This window comes from Homalodisca vitripennis, chromosome 4 (genome assembly GCF_021130785.1).
Source record: "Homalodisca vitripennis isolate AUS2020 chromosome 4, UT_GWSS_2.1, whole genome shotgun sequence".
In the NCBI taxonomy this organism is placed as follows: Eukaryota; Metazoa; Arthropoda; class Insecta; order Hemiptera; family Cicadellidae; genus Homalodisca; species Homalodisca vitripennis.
This window is the reverse complement of record NC_060210.1, coordinates 154,904,126-154,926,760: the sequence shown is the minus strand read 5'-3', so window position 1 is coordinate 154,926,760 and position 22,635 is coordinate 154,904,126.

Sequence of the window (22,635 nt, the reverse complement as noted above, 5' to 3'; positions counted from 1 at the left end):
CTAATTCAGGATAATTTATTTTTAGATGTTTTAATCGGTTTGGTATTTCTCGTTTCTGAGCTCTGATAACATAATAAGGCCATTCCCACATGTGATTCTTCTTAATTAATACAAAAACATGGTGTTTTTTCTTATCAAAATCTTTACATACCATATCTCTCTTCATTAATTCCATTCGCAATTCTTGATTCTCTATTTTCAATGATTTCATTTCATCTTTAATTTGTAACTGTTTTATTTCATCTTTTAACTGCTTATTTTCGTTTTCAAGTTTGTACTCGCCATATTTTCTAATACTCGGTAAAACTTCTTCTAAAACCCAATTTTGAAACGTTTCTGCAATCTTCATTTTAGATTTCAGTATTAAAGAATATATGCCTGGTTCATTGATGAAAATAGTGTCTGGATGTAATTTTTGTAAGAGTCGCGATTCGATACCCTTGTCAGAATCTATGTTTTCAAAGCTTTTTTTGTATTTTTCTTTAACATGATCTATGATAGCTTGTCTCGTATTTTTAAATTCCAATATTTCTGCAACATCTTTAACCTTAAACCAAAATTCATTATTTTCGTCAACAATTGTAAAGATATGTTTGCTTTTAAATCTAAGTTGATTATTGAGTAGGTCTACAACTGACTCCATTTAGATAGAAAAGAAATTTAACTAGTAATTTTTATTTTGAGAATGAAGGCCAGATTCATTGATAAAAACAGTGTCAGGATGAAGATTGTTAAGGGGCCATTCGAATAGACCCTTGTTTTTTAAGTAAAAATATTGAATTTTGTCATCATCATCAACTCATTTTTATTCCTTTTTCAATCTTAAATATATTGTTGTTTTACTCTCATTATTTAATAAATTTCCCTCAGAGTCTTGAATAGTCAGAACGATTTTTTGAATTCTTTTAATATTTTTTCTAATTGGAATATAATCGATTTCATTTGGTTTTTCACTGATTTTTTGATCCATAAGCAACATTTGGGAAAAAAGTGTACAAAATTTCAGATTCTTTGTGTAAATGTTCGGTATGATTTTCAAAACTAGGTTCAACGAGATTGCAGTGCACTTCAATTACATCGAACGGTCTAAATTTTGGCGTTTTATTTCCTAAATATACCTGATTTGGCTCAATAGTTTCTTGAACAAACCCTAACAAATCTACAATAATTGCTGAAAACATTATTCTTACTGGTGATTTTATTTGAATTTTATTAGAGAGATAATTTTTTTGCATTTCAAACTTGTTTTCGTCAAAGTTTAAAGATTTATCTGATTGTTTGAATGTTTTTAGATAATTTTTAAGGGAATTTTTTTATTTGATCGAAGGTATAATATCCTTTGTTTAAACCATAATATTTTGTTATGTTCTTCTCACTAAATCCTATACAATAAGGAGAACTTTCACTAATATTTATTACAAAATTGTCAGAATAAAAAACCGCTTAAACCGATAAAATAATTTGATTCTTCCTCTAAGTGTATAGGATGTTCCAAGTTTAAAACTAATTTAGAGCTTTCTGAAGTCAACTTGAACAGCTTCATTTTCGCAAGCGTTGCTTCAAGATGAAAATCTTCTATTTAAATGGAGAAATTTTTAAAGCAAAAAGATCAGATAAAACTTCAAACGTTTGAAGAAAATAAGAAAGATCAACCAATCAGATTGTTAATTGTTGGTTCAAGTGGATGTGGAAAAACAACTTTATTATTGAATTTCATCTACAATAGGTTGATTCCTTATTCCAATTTGTACGTCTTTAGCAAGTCTTTGGAACAAGACGCCTATAAAAAATTACAAGAAAGATTTGAAAATATTGAGAAAAACTTAAACAAAAAAATATCATATTTTTATAATGCTTCTGAGGACATAGTTCCGTTAAGCGAATGTAAACCCAATTCGTTAATCGTTTTTGATGATTGTATTTTGGAAAATCAGGACGTTATTAAGGAATATTTCGTAATGTCTCGTCACAAAAACATATCTTGTATCTATCTTTCCCAATGCTTTTCAAAGGTTGATAAACAAGTTATAAGAAATAACCTGAATATGTTGTGTATTTTTAAGCAAGATGATCACTATTCGAGAAAGATTTATAACAATTATGTGGGATCTGATATGAGTTTTAAACACTTTATTGAGTTCTGTGATAAAATTTGGAAGGAAGACTACGGATTTTTAACTATTAATCTAACTTTGAAGCCTAAAAATGGTAAATATTTGAATAAATTTTCCAATATAAACGTGTGATAATCTAGTTGTTTTCATGATTTTACGTTCACGTTTACGTTTCGTGTTCTCGTTTTTACGTTCCACGTTCACGTTCCACGTTCACGTTCATGTTTCACGTTCATGTTTCACGTTTTTACGTTCCACGTTCACGTTCCACGTTCACGTTCATGTTTCACGTTCATGTTTCACGTTCATGTTTCACGTTCGTGTTTACGTTTCACGTTCATGTTTCACGTTCGTGTTTCACGTTCCACGTTCACGTTTTACGTTCCGTGTTCACGTTTCGTGTTCACGTTTCCACGTTCCACGTTTACGTTTCAAAATTTTCCTAAATAAATGGCGAACGTAACTTCTGAAGAAGCGAAAAAACTTGATCAAATAGAAAAGAAATTAATCAAAGAATTTAAAGAACAGATTCGAATTGATGAAAAAGAACAAGAATTTATTCAAAAAATTAATCAACCTGTAACATCTGCAATAAAAAATGTTGAGGGCAAAATTGAAAATGTTTTAAGCGATAATCAAAATTTGATGAATTTGGTTCCAGTTGTACGACAATTTGCTGATATTTCGATACCAGAATCTGAGTTTGAATTGCCAAAATTACCATCTTCAACACCATTTAGACCTCGAATCATTGAAGACTCTACCATAGTTGAACCAATAAGTCCTGGAACAACGGATATAATAATTGGTGAAATTGGTAAAAAATTTCTTCCTAGAGCAAAGGATGATAAATTTGGTTTGTATTGGGACAGAAAAAAGAAAAGTTTTATGATTGGAAATTTGCCCGTGAATTTTGAGCATAATGATATCATTATTAATGAAAAAACATATGAAGGAACTCAAGGTTTATGGAGATTATTAACAGGCACTGATGTTCCAAAAGACGGTTTATATTCTGAAGAAGACTTGAAAAAGTATACTGAAATTTTATGGAAATCTGATTCAATTTACAAAAATAATGATCCATCAACTAAGAAACCAAAGTCAAGTAAAGGTAAAAAATATCTCAATTTGATTAAACCAATTTGGGAAAAACGAATCGAAGGATCAGGTGTGAGAAAATACAGTGATAATAAGATTGAGTACAGATATATCGACGATTTGACAAAACTCGATGGAATTATTAATTATATTTATGCTCAAGAGAAGGCTGGAAACAACAATTTTTTGAACGAAAAGAAAGCGATTAAAGATTTTATTTCGAACAAACTTGATGAAATGATTGAAAAACCTGATGGAATTAAATATTTAAAACGAGTTTTGCCGGCAATAAGTTCATCTATGATTGAGGGTAGTGGACTTTTGAATGATTTTATCAACAATTTACCTTTTGAATTACACGTACCAACTTATCAGTATCTGGGGCCTGGCACAAAACTCGAAAAAAGACTAAAAAGAGGAGATCCTGGTATAAATAAATTAGATCAAGCTGCTATGGAACACGATATTTTTTATGCAAAACATAGAGACACAAATTCCAGACATATAGCAGATAAACTTTTGCAAGATAAGGCAATGGATAGATTTTTATCAAAAGATGCTAGTTTAGGTGAAAGATTTGTTGCGCTTCCAACAGCTGGAGCAATGTTTTTGAAGAGAAAACTAGGAATGGGAATCGAAGAGAACTTGAAATTTTAACTATATAAATGGAGGTGAATGTAAATTTCAGCAAAAATCAGAAAGAAAAAATAAAATCCGCTTTTAAGAAGAAAATACCCGTTAATATTCAATTTAAAATAGATCAACTAAAAAATGGCGAAGATAAGATATTTTTAACAAATAGACAATACAATAAACTCGAAAAACATAAGAAAAACAATAAAGGAACCAGAATAGAATTTTCTTATAATCAGTTGAAAGAACTTAAAAATGGTGGACTTTTGAAAGATTTATTAGATTTTGGAGAAAATATTCCAGTTGTTAAAAATGTTGTTCCTTATGTTCGTAAAGCTGCTCCAATCGTTAAAAAAGATGTGATTCCTATTGTTCGAAACATTTTAAATTGGTTAGATAAAGAGTTGGAAGATGTTACAGGATCTGGATTAGATGAAAAAACTTTGAATTACGTGAAATCAAACATTGAAAAAAAAATTTAAACCTTTAACATTCGGAGAATTGGAAGAAATCTGCAAAAATATTAAACATTTTAGAGGAATCTTCATGAGAGATACATTACCTGAAAAAGTTAAGAAATTTGAATGTGGAATTGTGAATTTAGACTCGATTATGGGAAGTGGAACACATTGGATTTGCTATTATAAAAATGATAAGATTGCGTTTTATTTTGATTCGTATGGAAGAATTGAGGACAAACCACCTATAGAATTGATTAAATATTTGAAAAAATCAAGCGTTTACTACAATGATTCTCAGATTCAAGACTATAAAGATCCCCCAATTTGTGGTCATTTATGTGTTTTTGTGTTGAATGAACTGAGTAATGGTAAAGATTTTAAAGAAGTTGTTAACAAATTATTGCTTAATAAATATGGATTCACAAAATATTTTTGACGTATTTGGTACACAAATTATTCAAAATGTAGATAATAGTTTCAATTTTGATAGTTTGAGAAATGAGTTTGATAACAAGTTAGAAAATTTATTACAAACCCTTCCAGATTCAGATATGTTTGCTGTCGAGATTGAAGATTTTAAAGCAGAATATGATAACAAACTTGCAAATTTCATGAGTTCAAATGAAGTTGCTGATAAAATAAAAACATTGGAAAAAGAAGTTGATGATGGTGTAAAAAAATTATTTACCAATTTAATGTCTCACATCGAAAAAGCTGATGAAATTACTGAAGCGATCAAAGTTGAAAAGAATTATGTTAGTTTAGCTAATAAAAAAAGAATTGTCGGTGTTCGACCTGGTATTGACAAACATGATGTTGTTGTTAAAGAACAAATTTTAAAACCTCTAAAATTATCAGAAAACATCGATATTGTTGATTTACATGATCCGAATGTTAAAAATGCCTTAGATTTTAAAGGAAAAAGAATTAGCGGTGTTAGTAAAGGAATTAATCCATTTGATGTTGTTGTAATGATTCAATTAGAAGATCATATTAAAATGTTTAATGAACTAAACAAAAATTACGAGAATCATAAACAGCATGTTAAAGATTTTACAACAGAAGTCTATGACAAGTTAGAAGCCAGAAATAGAAGATCAGTAGACGATGTTGGTGAATTACTTGATAAAGTAAATAAACTAGAAGAAAACTTTAATACATATAAAAATAGTGTTAATGTATTAGTTGGTGAAGTAATTAACAAAATTCTGGAAGATTTTGATACACATTTCAATGAGAAAATAAACTTTTTTGAAGATTTTTGTACACGTTTAAATGAGCAAATAACACATAATAATGAATTACTTAAAAGTATAGATGATCGATACTCTTTATATCTCGATAAAGTAAATAAACTAGAAGAAAACTTTAATAAATTTAAAGAAGATGTTAATAAAACTTTTGAAAATATTGATAACAGATTTAATGGATTAGGTGGTTACGATGACTAATTTTCCTTATATAAATGGCGCTCATATATTGTGTGAGATGTAAAGAAAAAACTGCAACAAACGATATAAAATACTATGCAAACATTAACGGAGTTAAAAGAATTTCGGGAAAATGTGCTGAATGTAACTCAAAAAAGAGTCAATTTATAAAAACTTGATTTTGAAATTTTTTCTTAATAAATAGAGATGGCGGGACATTACAGTGCTTTCGATCTTTTTATCATGCAACACGAAAGAGATTTGAAAAAAGAACATTGGGATGACATTTCTCAAAAATATGAATTATCCGAAGATATGATGAGATTATACGTAAACAAATTGAATTGGTATAACATTGCTAAATATCAAACTTTATCATCAGAGTTCATTCAAGAAAATATACATTATCAATTAAAAGATCATATGTCTGTTCTTTGTCTCTATCAACACTTGAGTATAAAGTTTTTGGATGAAAATAAAGATACAGTTGATTGGAACAATATTATAGATAGCGGTTACTATCCTGTGCAGATTTTATTGAAATATGTGACCGAGATCGCAAAATTTAAGGAAGAGAATCCTGAATATGACGAAGTAGATCATTAAAAATGACTCTAATCTTTTTAATTATTTTACTAAAATTTATATCTTTTCTTATAAAAACGTACATTAGATCGATGAAAAAATGATACACGATGTTTAAAATTTCTAAATTTTCTCTTATTAAATGGCGGACTACAGAAAATATGCTAGTGATATTGAAAGGGCGGAGTTTAAAAATTTCTATCCAATTAGTAAACAACATTTGAATGAACCGAATAAAAGAACTGAGTTTAATATTGATTTTGGAGATAACTTTTGCTCGTCTAACTTCCAGTTTTATATTTCTGGAACTTTAACAAAACAAGATGGTCAAGCATATCTTGGAACTGATAATGTTAGATTAATCGATAATTTTATACCGTTTTTATTTTCTAAGATTGAAGTAAGAAAACACAATAAATTGATAGAAGAAGTCGAAAACTGTGGCCAATTAAGCACAATTAAAGGAACTATTTCGTATTCAAAAAGTGATGTTATTTCTCAAACTTCTAATGGCTTTGAATCAGATTTTAAATTTGGTGTTTTTGAAGCAGCTGGAAATTTATCTCATTTTGGATTAGGATTTTTTGAAAATGTTACTATTCCGATCTATAAAGGAGGATTTTATCTAAGTTTTATAAGAGCAGAAGACGATGATGTGATTCTGAAGACTGCAACTGGAAATGTTATGCCTGTTGATGGAAAAATAACAATTACAGATTTTTTTATTAGAGTTCCAATGATTGATTATAAAATCACGAGTAAAATAAGGTTGATTGATGAAATTACAAAAAGTCAAAACATTATGTTTAATTTTCTAGATTGGCAATGTATTGAACAAAAAGGTATTTCCGGAACAACTTATTCGTTCGATATTACAAACATTTATAGAAATATCTTCAATCCCAAGTTCGTTATCATTGGTTTTCAAACAGGTAGACAGAATAATCAAGAAAAAAATCCTTCAAAGTTTGATAGTTTGGATGTAAAAAATATCAGAGTAAAATTGAACGGTTCTTATTATCCAGATGAATTACAAAACTTAAACATTTCAGGAGGTCTTTTCAGAATCATGTATCAGATGTATCAAGATTTTAAGAAAGTTTACTGTAATAATAAGGAAATGTATTACAATCCTAAAGAATTTTTAGCGAATAGACCTATTTATGTCATTGATACAACAAAGAGTATGACAAATATTTCTGGTTCAAAGAACGATATAATTATCAATATGGATTTTCAAAAAGCTGTTACAAACTCGACATGTTATGTGGTTGTGGTTTCTGAGAAATTTTTAGCCTATGATGTGATTAAGAACGATATTAGAGAAATTCAGTAAAATTCACGTTATTTTCACTATTATTCATCGGATAATTTTAAAACTTTACAGAATTGTTAAAGACATTGATATAAGTATTCATTTTTAATTTCAAAAGAATATCTTAAAAAATGGGGATGATATTAACAAAAAACTATTCCAAGGTCATCTTAAGGGTTGGACCGGAAGTTATGATTTTAAAAGATACTTTAATATTTACTGATCCTATATACCAAATTTCAGCAAAAAAGCTCCAATAGTTCTCGAGATATAAGAGTTTTAAGATAAGGGATGATTGGGGTAGTTTTTGAAAATTTTGTTATTTTCATGAAATTTTAAGTTGAACTCGCTTGTTTTTGAAGTTTCAGATTTTTCTGATAATTTTTTTTATTTTTTTATGAATATTAAGAAATAGGGGATGATTTCACCCTTATGGATAAGTTAAGTCGAAAGAGTTAAGTATTTACTATATGTGTACCAAATTTCATTAAAATCGGTTGAGTGGTTTTTGAAATATAAAATTATTAATAAATTTGTAAACTAGCAATCCTAATTGAACAACTTATATAGCAGAGATATAGCTTATAACTTTCGAGACTCTCCGTAGCTCAGTTGGTAAGACGCTTGCCTTCAAAGCCTGAGGTTCTGGGTTCAAATCCCAGAGCTTCAGGCGCGCTTTTTATTGAGGAAGACATGGTTGTCGTTCAGTGGTTGGGGACAAGTCTTTACACGAGTGGCCATAGTGTAATGACTATAGAACAAGCCGAGTAATGACAACTGTGGTTGGCGCGCCATTTGCTTCCTCACCTTTCCACTTCATTCCTTAATTCCTTCTCTTCCTTAATTCGTACATTCCTTCTCTTCCTTAATTCGTTCATTACATTCATCATTCACATCATTCATTAATACAACATTACACTTACAAAACACCCGACACAAATTCCCTAATTGTATCTCTCCATCAACTTCTACACAGTAGTTACCAAAGAAAAATGAGACTTGGGAACAAAAAAATTCCAGAGTCTAAGACCCGAATTACAGCTCCTAGCCATTAACTTGGTTGGACAGTAGCAGTGCAGGGCCAAGTCTCTAAACAATAGACACCGTAGAAGTTGAATGTGATGTGATTCCCCATAGCGCAAACACGCACACTAACAACACTACACCAAAGACACAATCATTCATTTTGTCTTTTACAATAATTGATGATGTTCATATTATTCTCTTTCATTCCTTCTAAAACTTCAAAAATATACTCTTTCGCTGATGAAAAATCTCGATTTCTTCCGGAATAATCTTTGTAATCGTACACATAATATCCTAAATAGTTGTACAATAGAATGAAATTATTTCTATTTATCTCTGTTGTAGAAATGTAAACACAAACATTTGCGCTGAAAAATTTATATCTCGGCAGACTTAGTTCCATAATCTCCATTTATAAAAAAATCTTTTTGTTTAAATGGAAGAGTATAATGCCAACTGTTACAAGTGTTCTAATAGAGGAGAAATTATCGATAAAAGATATTTAGTTTGTAGAGGTTGTAATTTAATTTTGTTAGAAAGACCTAAACCTAAGAAATTTCGAAATAAATTAACACATTTGAATAACCTGCTTACAAAATTGCAATATGGAGACAAGAAGCAAACAAAATTTGTTACAGAATTTAGAAAACAGAATAAAAATTTTTACTTATCTCTTGGAACCATTGACAAAATTATTTTCCTTTTCAAAGAATACATTAGGTTTGTAGGTATCGATACACACGTTTATTATGAAAAGATATTACCTGTATTTTTTCATTATCTGGATGTTGAATTTGTCTACGACTTTAAGCCAGAAATCCTCGATGATTTTATAGTACATTTGGAGAAATTAAACGAAGAACCTCGTGAAAAGAATGCGGTTTTACTCACATTCTCCCCGACTTCTCGAGTGATTGTTAGCAAATTTCATTTTTTCCGTCTTTAAATTTTTTCTATTTAAATGGAGTTCTTGAAGGAGTTAAATGATATTGGAGAATGTAAGTTTAAAGAGTATAAGAAGTTAAATGAATTGGAAGAAAGGAAGAAACATAGAATCTTGAATTTGGAGAAAATGAAGGATAAATTCGGGTTTACAATAATTGCCGAGTTGGAAGATTGTAAAGTACACTTGCCGAACAGATTTTTGACTGTTTTGGATGAATAAAAGATTAAAGAATTAAACAAAAATGAAAAATTACACTTGATTGTTACTGGAAAGAAGACTATTAAAGATAAAGAAATTATAACAATTAACTTTGTAGAATAAAGTCTTAACTCTAAAACTTGCAGTCCCTCCCCACGTCATAGTACTGTTTTGATAACCATAGTTGGTGTCTTTCTTCATTGGAATCACATGGAATATTATCTACAGTAATACCTTTTGTTTCACACAAAATGTGGCTATATTCTATAAGAAAAATTCTATAATGCTCTTTAATGAATTGTGTTGATAAATCTTGATACTCACAAAAATTCCTAAGAAATTCATCAATTAAGTCTTGATTATCTTGAAAGGACGTATAATATGGGAAAAATGTCATAAAAAAACGATGAAAACTCTCTGTTTGTTTATTTTTTACTTTCTTTTCAATATCTTTCGTAATTATATTAAATATATAATCCCTTATTTTTTTCGTTTTTTGTGTGTACACGTGTGCAGTTTTCGTTCTTTCTGCAAAAGACTCTACAAGTTCTTTTAATTCTGTTTCATTTAAAGACGGTATCAACTGTTGTTGAGAATAAACCGGCAATTCACTGAATTCATCTTTGTTGCACTGTTTTAATGCTAGAAACTGAAGAGAGCTTGGTGAGTTCATGTTGTTTATTTAGTAGAAAAGTTTTTTATTAAAGTACAGTATGTTTTTAGTAAAAATGTTTTAAATTGATTAAATTTTATTAAGATTTCGAAGATTTTTCCTTTATTCGTAGCAGATTTGACAACATTTTACAAAGCACAGCTTAAGAAAGTAGAAGCAAACAGCTGTAGATTTGGTTAATTTTTCATTCCTCAGAGTAGATAGTAATGAACCGATCCTGGATCGCTTTTGGAGACGAACGACTGTAGATTCGGTTAATTTTTCATTGAGATTTGCTGTGTTATTTCTCAGCTTCCTTTATGGTACATTGAACAGTATTTTACATTGCTTTTCGGTCGGCTCCGAAAGTGCGCCAGGAACCCCATATTACTATCTACTTATATATATATATATATATATATATATATATTATATATATATATATATATACACACCATTTATTAATTTTGCAATATTATATTGTATATGGTTTTTAATATGTTCGTTAATGAACGATACTGAAGCTCGATATATCCGTTGGTATTGGAATCTCTCACTAATGATACAAAGGCGTTCCAGGATACAAACAGAAATTTCAGTGTTGTTACAATTAGGAAGTCAATTTAATTAGTAGCTAATTCGTCACACAAGTGCCATTCTTTGAACCTTGCCTCCTTCTAATGTGCTTGTTTGTTCAAATTGTCTTCAATTATCTTGCATAAATAATTGAGTATACATGACAAATTATGAAGCCATGTCATTTTAAGGCGGGACCTTACAGATTTTGAACAAAGTATATAACTTTTCTACTACGCTACGTTCAATTGGTTCTTAAAAACACTTTTCATGGTTCAAAGTATAAAATACCCAAACAAATGTTTACTTAAATAATTCTGAGAGATCTGGCTTGAATACATAAATTATATTAATTTAGTATTATACTCAATAATAAAAAATTATTTGTTTATATTTTGAATCAATACACAATTAAACATATAAAAGGAATTTCTTGCCTTTCCCATCTCCTTCCAGTAATGCATCACTTCTAAATATTCTTTTTTGCCTCTATACTACAAGTCCCTAGCGCCATGCAGTAGAGGCAGGTTGTTCATTGGTACTCGCAGCATACGTCCATCTAATTTTATTTGATATAGATTATTTTGGTACCTTACTGATGTAAATTTTTTATGTAATTAGTTTACAGCTAAAACAGCTTTTGATAATTAATCTGGGTATCATTTTTATCAGTTTAACATTTTAAAATTGTTTAATTAAGCGTATTGAAATAGTCTTAATAACTTTGGTGTACTTTCAAGAGACCCATAGTCAACTTAAAACATATAATAAACATCAATAGTAACATCTGATAGTTTCATATTATACAGATTGTTAACATCACTACTCCAAATATCTAGGATAGTGTCTGATGTATAAAAAACTTATTACCACAAGAAGGTTATATTTAGATATTAATTGTAACATTTTCCATGAATGTTAAAAGAACTGGAAACGTGTTATATGTGTAATATGTACTATATTTTAGGAAATTTAAATGCTTTTCCGTATTTAGCATTATCTCTAAATATTATAATATTTACAAATATTACTACTGCAACATTACAAGGTTCAATTGAGCATCGATTTTGATTACTAATGTAGGACGTTTTCACATTATACTGTGACAGGTCATCTCACTAAACCAATTGCTCTGTATGTGGTGTATAACGTATATTTTTGGAAAGTCAAATGCTTTTCTACATTAGCACTATCTCTGAATATTACAATATTTACAAATATTACTACTGCAACAATATAAGCTAACAACAATAGAGCATCAAGTTTAATTACTATTATATAGCGTTATCTCGTTTTGCTATAACAGTTCATCGCACTAAACAAATTAAATAGCACTATCTATAAATATTCTAAGTGTAGTATCAAATTTTAAAAAGACATATTTCATTGATGCAGAAATAACAATTTCGTTTAAATCGAAACCAACAACATTGGTACCCACTATAACCTACAAAACTAAAATATCTACATTACGTAACAAAATTACTGCAGAAATTTTAAATTAGCTTTAAAGCTTAGTATAGTTACTACCTAAATTTGCAATGTCCCAAGCACCCCGTACGTTATAACTTCGCGTTTATATTCAATTATCCTAGTTATGCCTTTACTACCATTAAACAACAGGTTAATTTTAAATACTACTTTAATCTCTGTTTAAAGCTGTCAAAAAGGGATTTTTTACACAAAAATTAAACGTTTTCAACCCGTTTATTCGTAGTCGGTAAACTGAATTCGAAATACAAATTTACACGCTTAATAATTACTAAATTACTTTACAAACTTAATGATACTTAATTGTATAGAAACCACACTTTACGCACTTTGGTGACCAACTATTTTCAGAGCGTGTAGATCACGCAGTAATATACTACCAGTGATTTTCAATCATACGTATGAACAGTAATGCTTTGTATTTTTTAACATAATACCTTTTACTACACAACCTTTTAAACAGGAATTTATAATTTCGTGGAAAAATTTATACAACGAGTATAGGCCGATTTCTTGTGTAGTTCTAATATTGCTTGGTTGTTAAAATTAAGGTTTAAGATAGGTTTTCTTATATACTTTATTAAAATCTATAGAGTTCCATAATTTAATCGATGATAAATATATTGTTTTACCATATTATTATCAATAAATTATCGTGGCAACATAATCACGAGTTTCTAAGCCTTTTTGTTTGCTTCACGGCAAAATATTAACTATTAGCATATACCCGCTACTTTGCACGCAATTTCGTAGGTTTTGCACGCAATTTCGTAGGTTTTGCACCTGTTTGAGCACTTCTGGTTCGGGTGCATTATAATTCCGATGCCAATTTGCCTACTTGAAATTATATTGCCTATTGCTTATTGCACATAAGTTTAAAGTTGTAAAATTGCGTGTATCATAAACAAAAAATAATAATAATACTTAACAATAATAAAAATTTGAATAAAATAATAATTACGATTAATACGTAAATGAGAAATTTTAATATAAGAAATTTGATTTTACAGTCAAACCGCCATTCATGACAAGCACCGGTGCCGAAAACTGGTTTTTAATCGTCCCAGCAGCCTTCCATAAACTTATCAACTGAGTAGAATGCCTTTAGACATCAATAAGCGTTTCGGACGATATTTAAACTGGCAGACTTTGGTGAAATTTTTAATACACTCAGGAAGTCCGTTGATAAATCTGGCACCAGCCCGCGATGGCAGACGCTCAAAGGCACCGTTCTGTGCTGTTGTGATCTGTAATTGTCCGTGCACTTGGTCTCATAGTGATGGAAGTCTCCCGATTGTGCCATAACACACTTCGACCAGCAATGAATTAACACCTCACAGATGTAAAGGCAAGGCAAAGTTAGTAACTCAAACTCTAAAACGAGACTCTAAATTTTAGTTTTGAAATTATACGGATAGTTTCTTCTGGAGCCTAAATAATCTGTCTAATTTATATTTAGCACAGCTGCCCCAAACTATAATTCCATAAGAAAGGTGTGCGTAAATGAGCCATTAACAGGCCATTCTTAATATATCAACTGAGCAATATTTAACAAAGTTACGCAAGGCGTAAAGACCCGATGTAACCCTATTGCAGACTTGGCAAGTCTGGTCGCTCCAGGTAAGACCCTATAAAGGATCAGTCCTAGAAAATTTGTGAATTCTGTTCTTCCAGAATAATTGCATCAATTACCTTGGACCGAATAATAATCTCCCTTTGTTGCAGACAAAACTTAATGTATTTAGATTTTTAACTATTTGTTCCAAGATTCTTTTCGGAAAATCCCTGAATACAAGAATTCAAAAGTTTTCATTTCATGTTCTTCCTTTAATTTTGCTTGAAAACAATTATCGTGTCGTCTGCATACTGAATCATCTTTCTATCCTGAATCAAAGACTTCATATTATTTACATACAATAAAAACAAAACAGCCCCAAGAATTGATCCCTGTGGGCCTCTATAGGTAATTTTTAAGATACAACATCCGCAATCTGTACATACTGGCCTCTTTCCTTAAGGAAAGACGTAATCCATCGGTGCGGTAAACCGCGGATGCCATCCGCCTCTAACTGGTGCAGCAATGATGCACACAGTGAAAAGCCTTAGAAAAGTCGAGAAATACGGTGAGCACATCTCGTGCCTCTCAATACCATTGAGAACTGTTTCCACGAAATATTTTATGGCACCAATCGTTGATTTATTCTTTCGAAATCCGAACTGTTCACAGTTCAGAATGTTAAATCTGTCTAGACCATTCATAAAGTTTCAAGGAATTTTTTTTATGTACCTTAATAAAAACTGGCAAAATTTATATTGAACTATATTTTCTCATTTTTAAAACGGGTCAATACCTTCAATAAATTTAAAAAAATGAAATTTTCGAAAGAGTGATTTGTCAATTTTGTGAGTGGTGGTAATATATGCCTGTAGCAGCGTTTCAGTAACCACACAAACATGCCATTAATATCACATGACATATTTCGGTTTGAGTTTCTGAATGACGGTGGGCAATTCAACCTCATCAACAGATCAGGAGACAGCATCATGGAGACCTCCGGAGTTCATTTAAAGCTTATACGATTGGATACATCAATAATCATTTGTCCAGTCAGAGCCGTAAATAGCAATAACACTATCAAAATTACTTTCAGCTTCAGAGGTATTTTAAATTAATATGTCATCTATTTTAATTTGTGGTGTACTATTGGAAGTATAAAGCGTTCTATTAATTATAATATTAATGGTATTGCAGGCTGTCTTGGAAATGTTTTCACTAGTTTTCTAGGAATTTTAAATATGCAAAGACTTACGCGGCTCTAATGACTTTACAATGAAATTTCGTAACACATACTTTTAGTGTTTATTTACGTTTATTTAATTTTTAACAAATTTATTATTTGTTGTTTTGATAATATTATGATAAAATTTTATGTTTCTCTAGATTTAATATACCACGACTTGTCCACGTGTCTTTGGAGATTGGTTTTTCTTTGAAAGCTTAGAATAGGCATGTTATATTAAGATTATGAGCGAAATTATCATTGAAAGCCTCAAAAATCACATCCACATCCCATATTCCTTCTAAATACCTCCAGTTTTCTTGTTTTAAGCTATTGTTCAGAGGCTTAAAGTTGTATTGGCGAGTAACTCTTTTAACTTTATCCCTTCGTGGTATAGGCTCCAGTATACATCATCAATCTCCTGAGCGAAGTGGTCAGATATGGCCGTGTTGTGACACATGTTTGTTACGATGTTTGTCAATGGCTATGCTCGTACTGGCAGTCACTCTATTTGGCGAGTCCACAGACCAAGACAGACAAAAGATTTTTATATTTTTTAATCCACTGGGTAAAGGGGCCAGTGTTGCAGAGTACAGTATTGAAGTCGCCAATTATGAGAAAATCTTTATTCTTTAGCTTAAATAATGTAATAAGAATTCAAACCTCTCGAAAAACATATCACCATGACCATTTTGTGGTCTATATAAACCAGCAATAGCCACTTTTTTGTTATGCTTTAAGAGAATATTGACTTCACTGGTTTCAAAGTCTATTTCTACATTTTAGTTTAATTTGAAAGCCCGGAACTTTATTTTATTTTTAACCAGAACTACCACTTCTCCTTCCTTATATAGGTTTATTTGAAAGGAATTTTCCAATATATAATTTAGAATTTGGAAAGAACTTAATGCTTCGGATCTAAAACCGTGCTCAGATATCATAAAAACGTCTGGTTGTAGCTCCTCACACATGAGCGTTAACACCTAAATTTTGTTAGTTTCTGATTGAGTGTTAAGATGAACAATTTTATTTTTCCTGATTTTTAATTTTTTAATTTATAAAATCTATATGGAATTTCATTATCGGCACTGGAGGTGTTACATAGTTGCACCTCTAAAGTGCTGTCTATATTAGACTTTGACAGCGTCAGTATATAAAGAATAACAACATCCACAAAATATTTAAACATTAAAAACTAAGAAATAGTCATAAGAAGGGCATGCGTAAAAACTATTTTACTCGTATATGATATTTGAGACATTTTATGATAAAAAGGCTTATATATTATAATTGGTAGTTTTAAAAGATAGTTCGGGAGCTGAGAATCGGTACATGGATATTTTATAAGGTTGAATAAAACAAGATATGAAAAATAGCTGTGCCCATAATTGACAGTTGATTTAACAAAATATAGAGGAAGTGCGTAGGTTGATTGATAGAAAACTGAGTGCTTGGAAAATTGCTGTCGTACACCGGTTTTCTGTAGACGTTCGAATGCATTAACATTCGAGGATGGATTTTGAATGAGGCGGAAGGTGGGAAAATGGTTGATTTTATTGAAGGTCGAGTGCGTGAGAGACATTTAGCGTACAGTATTTAGCTAGTAAGGCTGTAGCCTCTCGCAATAAGGCTCGTAATCCCTCTGTAATTAGGGATAAACGGCTTCTTTCTTAATTACTTCTTTTTACTCGGTAGGCTACAGTTTAAGTTCATTGTTGTTTTTATACTAATCGAAATTGATAAGTTATCACGATGCATTATATCGCTATATTCTCTTCATACTCGCTAAAATTAACAATTAATTAACCTATTGCATGCCTTTAACCATATTCAATTACATCAAAATAGGATCAATAATTATTGCCATATAGGTTGTTAGAGCTTACGTCTTATCATTTGTGTAAGATAAACAGACAAAATAAAAAAGCGTCATTTAAACATCGCCGAACACAACATATACCAGTTTATCTTAGAAAGGAGAACCTAATCGTTTAGTTTTGGGTATTTCTTTAGGAATTCAATAACTTATAAACTACTTAGCTAATTTAAACCAACGTTGGTTTGGGAATAATATAAATAAATACAGGATGTTTCGCAAGGGCTTGGCACAACTTGTGAATGTAGAGAGATAGTAGACACAACAAAATAAAAATTCATATGAACATATGTCCTATCTCGCTTAGTTTAGTGTCTGTCTGTCCATGTTTTTTGTATTGTAGCTCAGAACCCGAGGGAAAAATAACATAAAACTTGGCTGTTATCTTAAGTTAATTAAAGAGAAAATTATATACATTGAATACCTATTATCACTTTCCGTTACAAAACGGCGGGATTTATAAGTGTTCAAACTGTAATATCCCAACTTTAGATCCCACGTTAAAAATAGTATAATTATTTGTTTCACATGTAATAATAAAACCAAAAATAAAAATTTTTTTAAATCGGTTGATAAATAAAATAATTACATCAATTTTAGGTGGTGGCCTTCTTACATGTTAAAGTATATTTTTAAGTACAAGTTCTAATTGTTTGTTATTTATTGGTCTTCACATCATTAACAACTGTTTTATAGCTAATAGTAAAAAATTTGAATTATATTTTTAACAACAGTATTAAATATGGTTTCATTTCAAGGCTATAACGTATTGTAAGCATTCTTTCAAATTTGGTTTTGATTGGCGTTAATTAAAAAGAATCAATGCTACCTTACTTAATCATAGGTACACTCAATTACAAACAGAGTTGTACGAAACAGAGATTCCTAAGGTACAATAATTGCTTCATGTGCAACTAGGATGTAACAGCATCATGGATAGTCTTTGAAAGACCAAGAAATCCCTTAATCCACCGAACTGAAGCATGCATTCTTGAAAGAGGGTATTGAGCATTATTTGTAACTTTAAATCTGAATGTGAATTATATATAAAAAAAAATAAAATTTCTTATCCACATACCTGTATATATATAATAGTCTTCGACGCCGCAATGCAGTTAAAGATCAGCTTAATTCAATAGAAGCTTGCTTGCATGATTGAGACCGTTTGAATATGTGAAACTTTATATCTCGGCTGATTATTAAACCTTATTATTTATGTAATCAAGGATAGCCACATAAAGATGTTAGAAGAATACGTACAGCAAAAATATCTGTAAATACAGTAGGTACCATAATTTTGTTCTTAATGTATTTCAAGCACACTTGGGACGAACTGTAAGTATTAAATGTTCAGATTTCTATGTTCATTAAGTTGAATTATTTAATATAGCAGTCGTTGTCAGTTTTATTTTAGGTTCACTAAACCATTCATTTCCTATGGTGTTAATTCCCGTTGTCATTGCGCAGTGTGGCGAGTACAGGCGAGTACTCACTAGATACGTGAGTCAAGTGACTGATTGGATGAGTAACCGCTGAGCGTTCCTGTCTTTGCAATCCGCATGCCCGGTCAATTGTGGTGGTTCGGACGCTTGGTGGAATAAGACATTCTTTTTATTTTTTCAATTGTATTGAAAGCTGCACAAAATCTAGGTTTCGATCTACTACAAAAACATATTTCCACTAAAACATATTTTGAAAGCTACTTTTTAACAGTGTATACGATCTTCTATATTGTAAGGGAATAAACTCATAGCAGAACTTTCAACTAGCTGGTATTTCACAGATATAACAATTATGCATGATGGTTTTATCCAAGAAGGTCCTGAGGAATATGTAATTAAAGAATATAAAGTAAATCTAAGAATAAAAAGTTTCGAAATGTCAACAATATTAAAATTTATAGTTGTTAACTGGATCAAGACTGGATGTTAACCTTGAACACAAATATACTTTTTCATGATTGCTGTAAACATGAAGCCAAACTATTTGTGGGCTCACATAATTCGCTCGCACCATAAAAGTTGTCTGCTCCCACTTATACGACCCATTTACTGCCATACCCTCTGTCAGCTCGGCGTCCGTGGCTCCTTTTGTTTTAGGATAACAGCGAGTCTCATTTTGTTGCGTTTTTGTCGAAATTGTTGACTGTTTGTTATAGTGTCCACAACGACTACATAATTAGTAGAATATGCAGTAACAATTTATTTGGAATGATTGATTACATAACTGTATTATTTCAATATTTTCTTACTCTTTAAAGTTCCACTTTAAATAAAATTATTTACATGGTTAAGCACAAAGGAAGGTATTTAGATATGTGATCTTACAGTGTTAGCAATGAGGTTGACAGTCAGAGCGTCAACTTAATTACTTTGACTTAAAATTAATATTTACTAAGTAGCTCTTTCATCGTCTCTGCTGTGTAATGATAAGTTATTCAGAGTACTTTTTCTGTGTAGGTACATCGTGGGTACCCTCAATGAATCGGTTACCCTCGACCTCATGTTATGGACATGAGAGTGTGTACCTCGAATGACTACGAACCTAATTTTGTTATAGACCTAACGGTTGGTTTTTTGTAGCGAAACTTTGTTGTTACCTGCAAATTTGGTGAGTTGATCGCCACAAGCTATAGTTTTACTTGTTTTGCACGCTTAATCTTAAGGTTTTATGTACACTTGAAGAAGATGACAGTTCCCAATCCTCGAATAACGAGGCCAAACATCCGTAAATCTGTAACCAACTCATGATTTCCATCAATCAAAGATAAACTTTAAACAAAAGATCGTAAAGTATGTTATCGTGTAAAGCAGTCATGGATCTCTTTACATAACGTGTATCTATTTAATTGCTTAACAAATTCTCTTTATACAGCAGAGTTGAAGTCAGTCATCCTTTTATATTTGTCAAAATTTCATATAAAATAGGCAATCTTTTACTAGCAAGTATACTTGTTTTGACCTACAAATGCAATTTTATGATGCTGTCTCTTCGAATATAAAGTTCAATAATGCCAAGTTTTCTGGGATACGAGTTAATTGCATTTCGACACCAAATATTTCCTAGGAATTATACTTTTCATATGCCTAGATAAAAATATTGTCGTACAAGCAAACAAACATAGCTCAGTGTAAGGATACTGTAGAATATAACGAGAAGGAGTACGACGGACCACATGTCGCGTAAAAGGCAGCGCTGAAGTTGAATGCTATAAACTTCAATTTTTTCTAGATATTCTGTAGACAGACAGACATTCAGATAAATATCTTTACAGTTTATAGGCAGACAGAAGAAAAATTATGTCAGCCTAGTAAGGCTGCAATACCTCACGGCTAATCCCATGGATTCGATACCACCGCCGTCATGAAGAATTTCAAGTCCATAGTTCATTTAATTCTCGAGATATCCGGTGAGAAATGGAAACATTCACACACAGAGAAATAGACATACAGAAAAGACATTCTGCCGTAACTTTTGTAATATACAGAAACGAAGTTTTCGGATATATAGCTTAATCCATTCCCACATTATCGCCCTGAGTTACAGTCTAAGCTTATCCAAAGCCCACATAGAGGCATGAAAAATCATAGGACTCCCATATACTACTAACCTGATATAACGGCACATCTAGGGAACCAACAGAATGTATAGTCTTACTAACCCATTTAACAAAGTAACCTCATTACATTTTTGATATGTTAGTTATTTCAACTGGCATATGATTGTACTCAGCTTGTTTGAACATCTCTTCGTCTACTATTTTCTCATTACAAGTATGATCACCCACAACACCAATGCAAAATATTTCGCTATTAATAGAGAGACATGCACCATTATATAACTCGATGTTGCCTATGGTACAATGGGGATGTTGCCAATGGGATGCCAGTGATGGAAAATGACCGATTTTGCTGATGGCTTCGGGCAAAACTTCAAGTCTACATGTCAGTTCGTTTTTGAGATACCACACGGATAGAAAGACAGAAGAGAAACGTTTCTTGCCTTCCTTTACTAAAGCTCAATGAATAATATTACGTAGTAGTATTTAAGTTGCTAAATTAATAAGTATCGATAACGGAAAAGTATTGTTAATGATATGACGAGAACTGATTGCCATTTAGTATCGTACTAATAAGACTCTCGCTATGGAACAACCTACCTGATTTAGTATCTAAGCTATTATAATAAGGTACTCTATTTATCTCTCGTACCATACATTTTCTGAGAATAAAAAATATTATTGCTCTAAAGACAGGATTGAGAAAATTACAGTATTACATGGATTGATTTCTGAAATGGTGAGAGTGAGACAATTAACATTCGAGTACTTTTTTACAATTATTTCCTCTCGCCACAGGCCTACTAATATAACACTTCTATAACTCTCTTTACAAGTTTGAGAGTATACGTTCTCTCATCACCAGTTTCATGAGTTCATACACTTACGTTTACTAGTTAGTGGGTTTATGGCAGAGCAGAGGCAAAAATTTCCGCTGTTATAAGTCGCAAAATAAATGTGCTTAGTCCTTGAACTGGAAAGCTAATTGCTTTAGACAAAATGTATTGATCTGAATGTTCATATTTCATACTGTTTTGCTTCAATTCCAAAGACTAATTATTTGCTACATTTTGTGTGGAAAAACGCTCTCTGAGATAAATAGAATAAATGGGTCGTGTTGTGTGTTTTATTTTATACATACTACTAGCTGACCCGGCGAACTTTGTCCCGCCTTAAAGGCAATATCACATGATCACATTTTTTACTTTTTAAATTAGGATAATTGTAAATAAAAAAATATAATTATTCAATGATTCTTTATTTTCCATTTATTGTAGCATCTTGTGATAAACTACATTTTTTGTTTTTTTTATTAGGCGCGAAAACAAATAACGCGGATGGTCTTCCGACCGTGGACATGCCACATTTAATTGGCCATGGGAAAAACATAGATGTTTGAGATTAAGACCACAAACTTTCAACGATTGGCCTTGTGACTTATTTACAGTCATGACGGATCGGAAATTGAAACCGTTTAAACTCAAATGGCATGTCGGGTGGGATCATCGGGATCCTCGGAATGAGAATTTCCTCACCTTTGAGTATTGTGGTGTAAATCAAATTGTTCATCAATTTACTTACCACCAAACTTGTTCCGTTGCACAGTTTTGGTTGGTTAAGTTTCGAAGCATGATTACTACAGAACCAATATTTAGTTGTAAATTGTGCCAGGTACATCCAAGGAGTTTAAACATTCAATTGGATAGTTGGTGGCATCATCTTCATTTGCTACACAGTCAACAGATTTAAAAGAATGCAGTGTACCAATGATCTCATTCTGAATTATGTAGTTTAAGTCATCTACATCTTTATTCTTAGCTGCCTAAATTGCTCGCTCACTCAACCATTCATTATTTTTGAGGTTAGTAATGATGTTTGGGAATACTTTATTG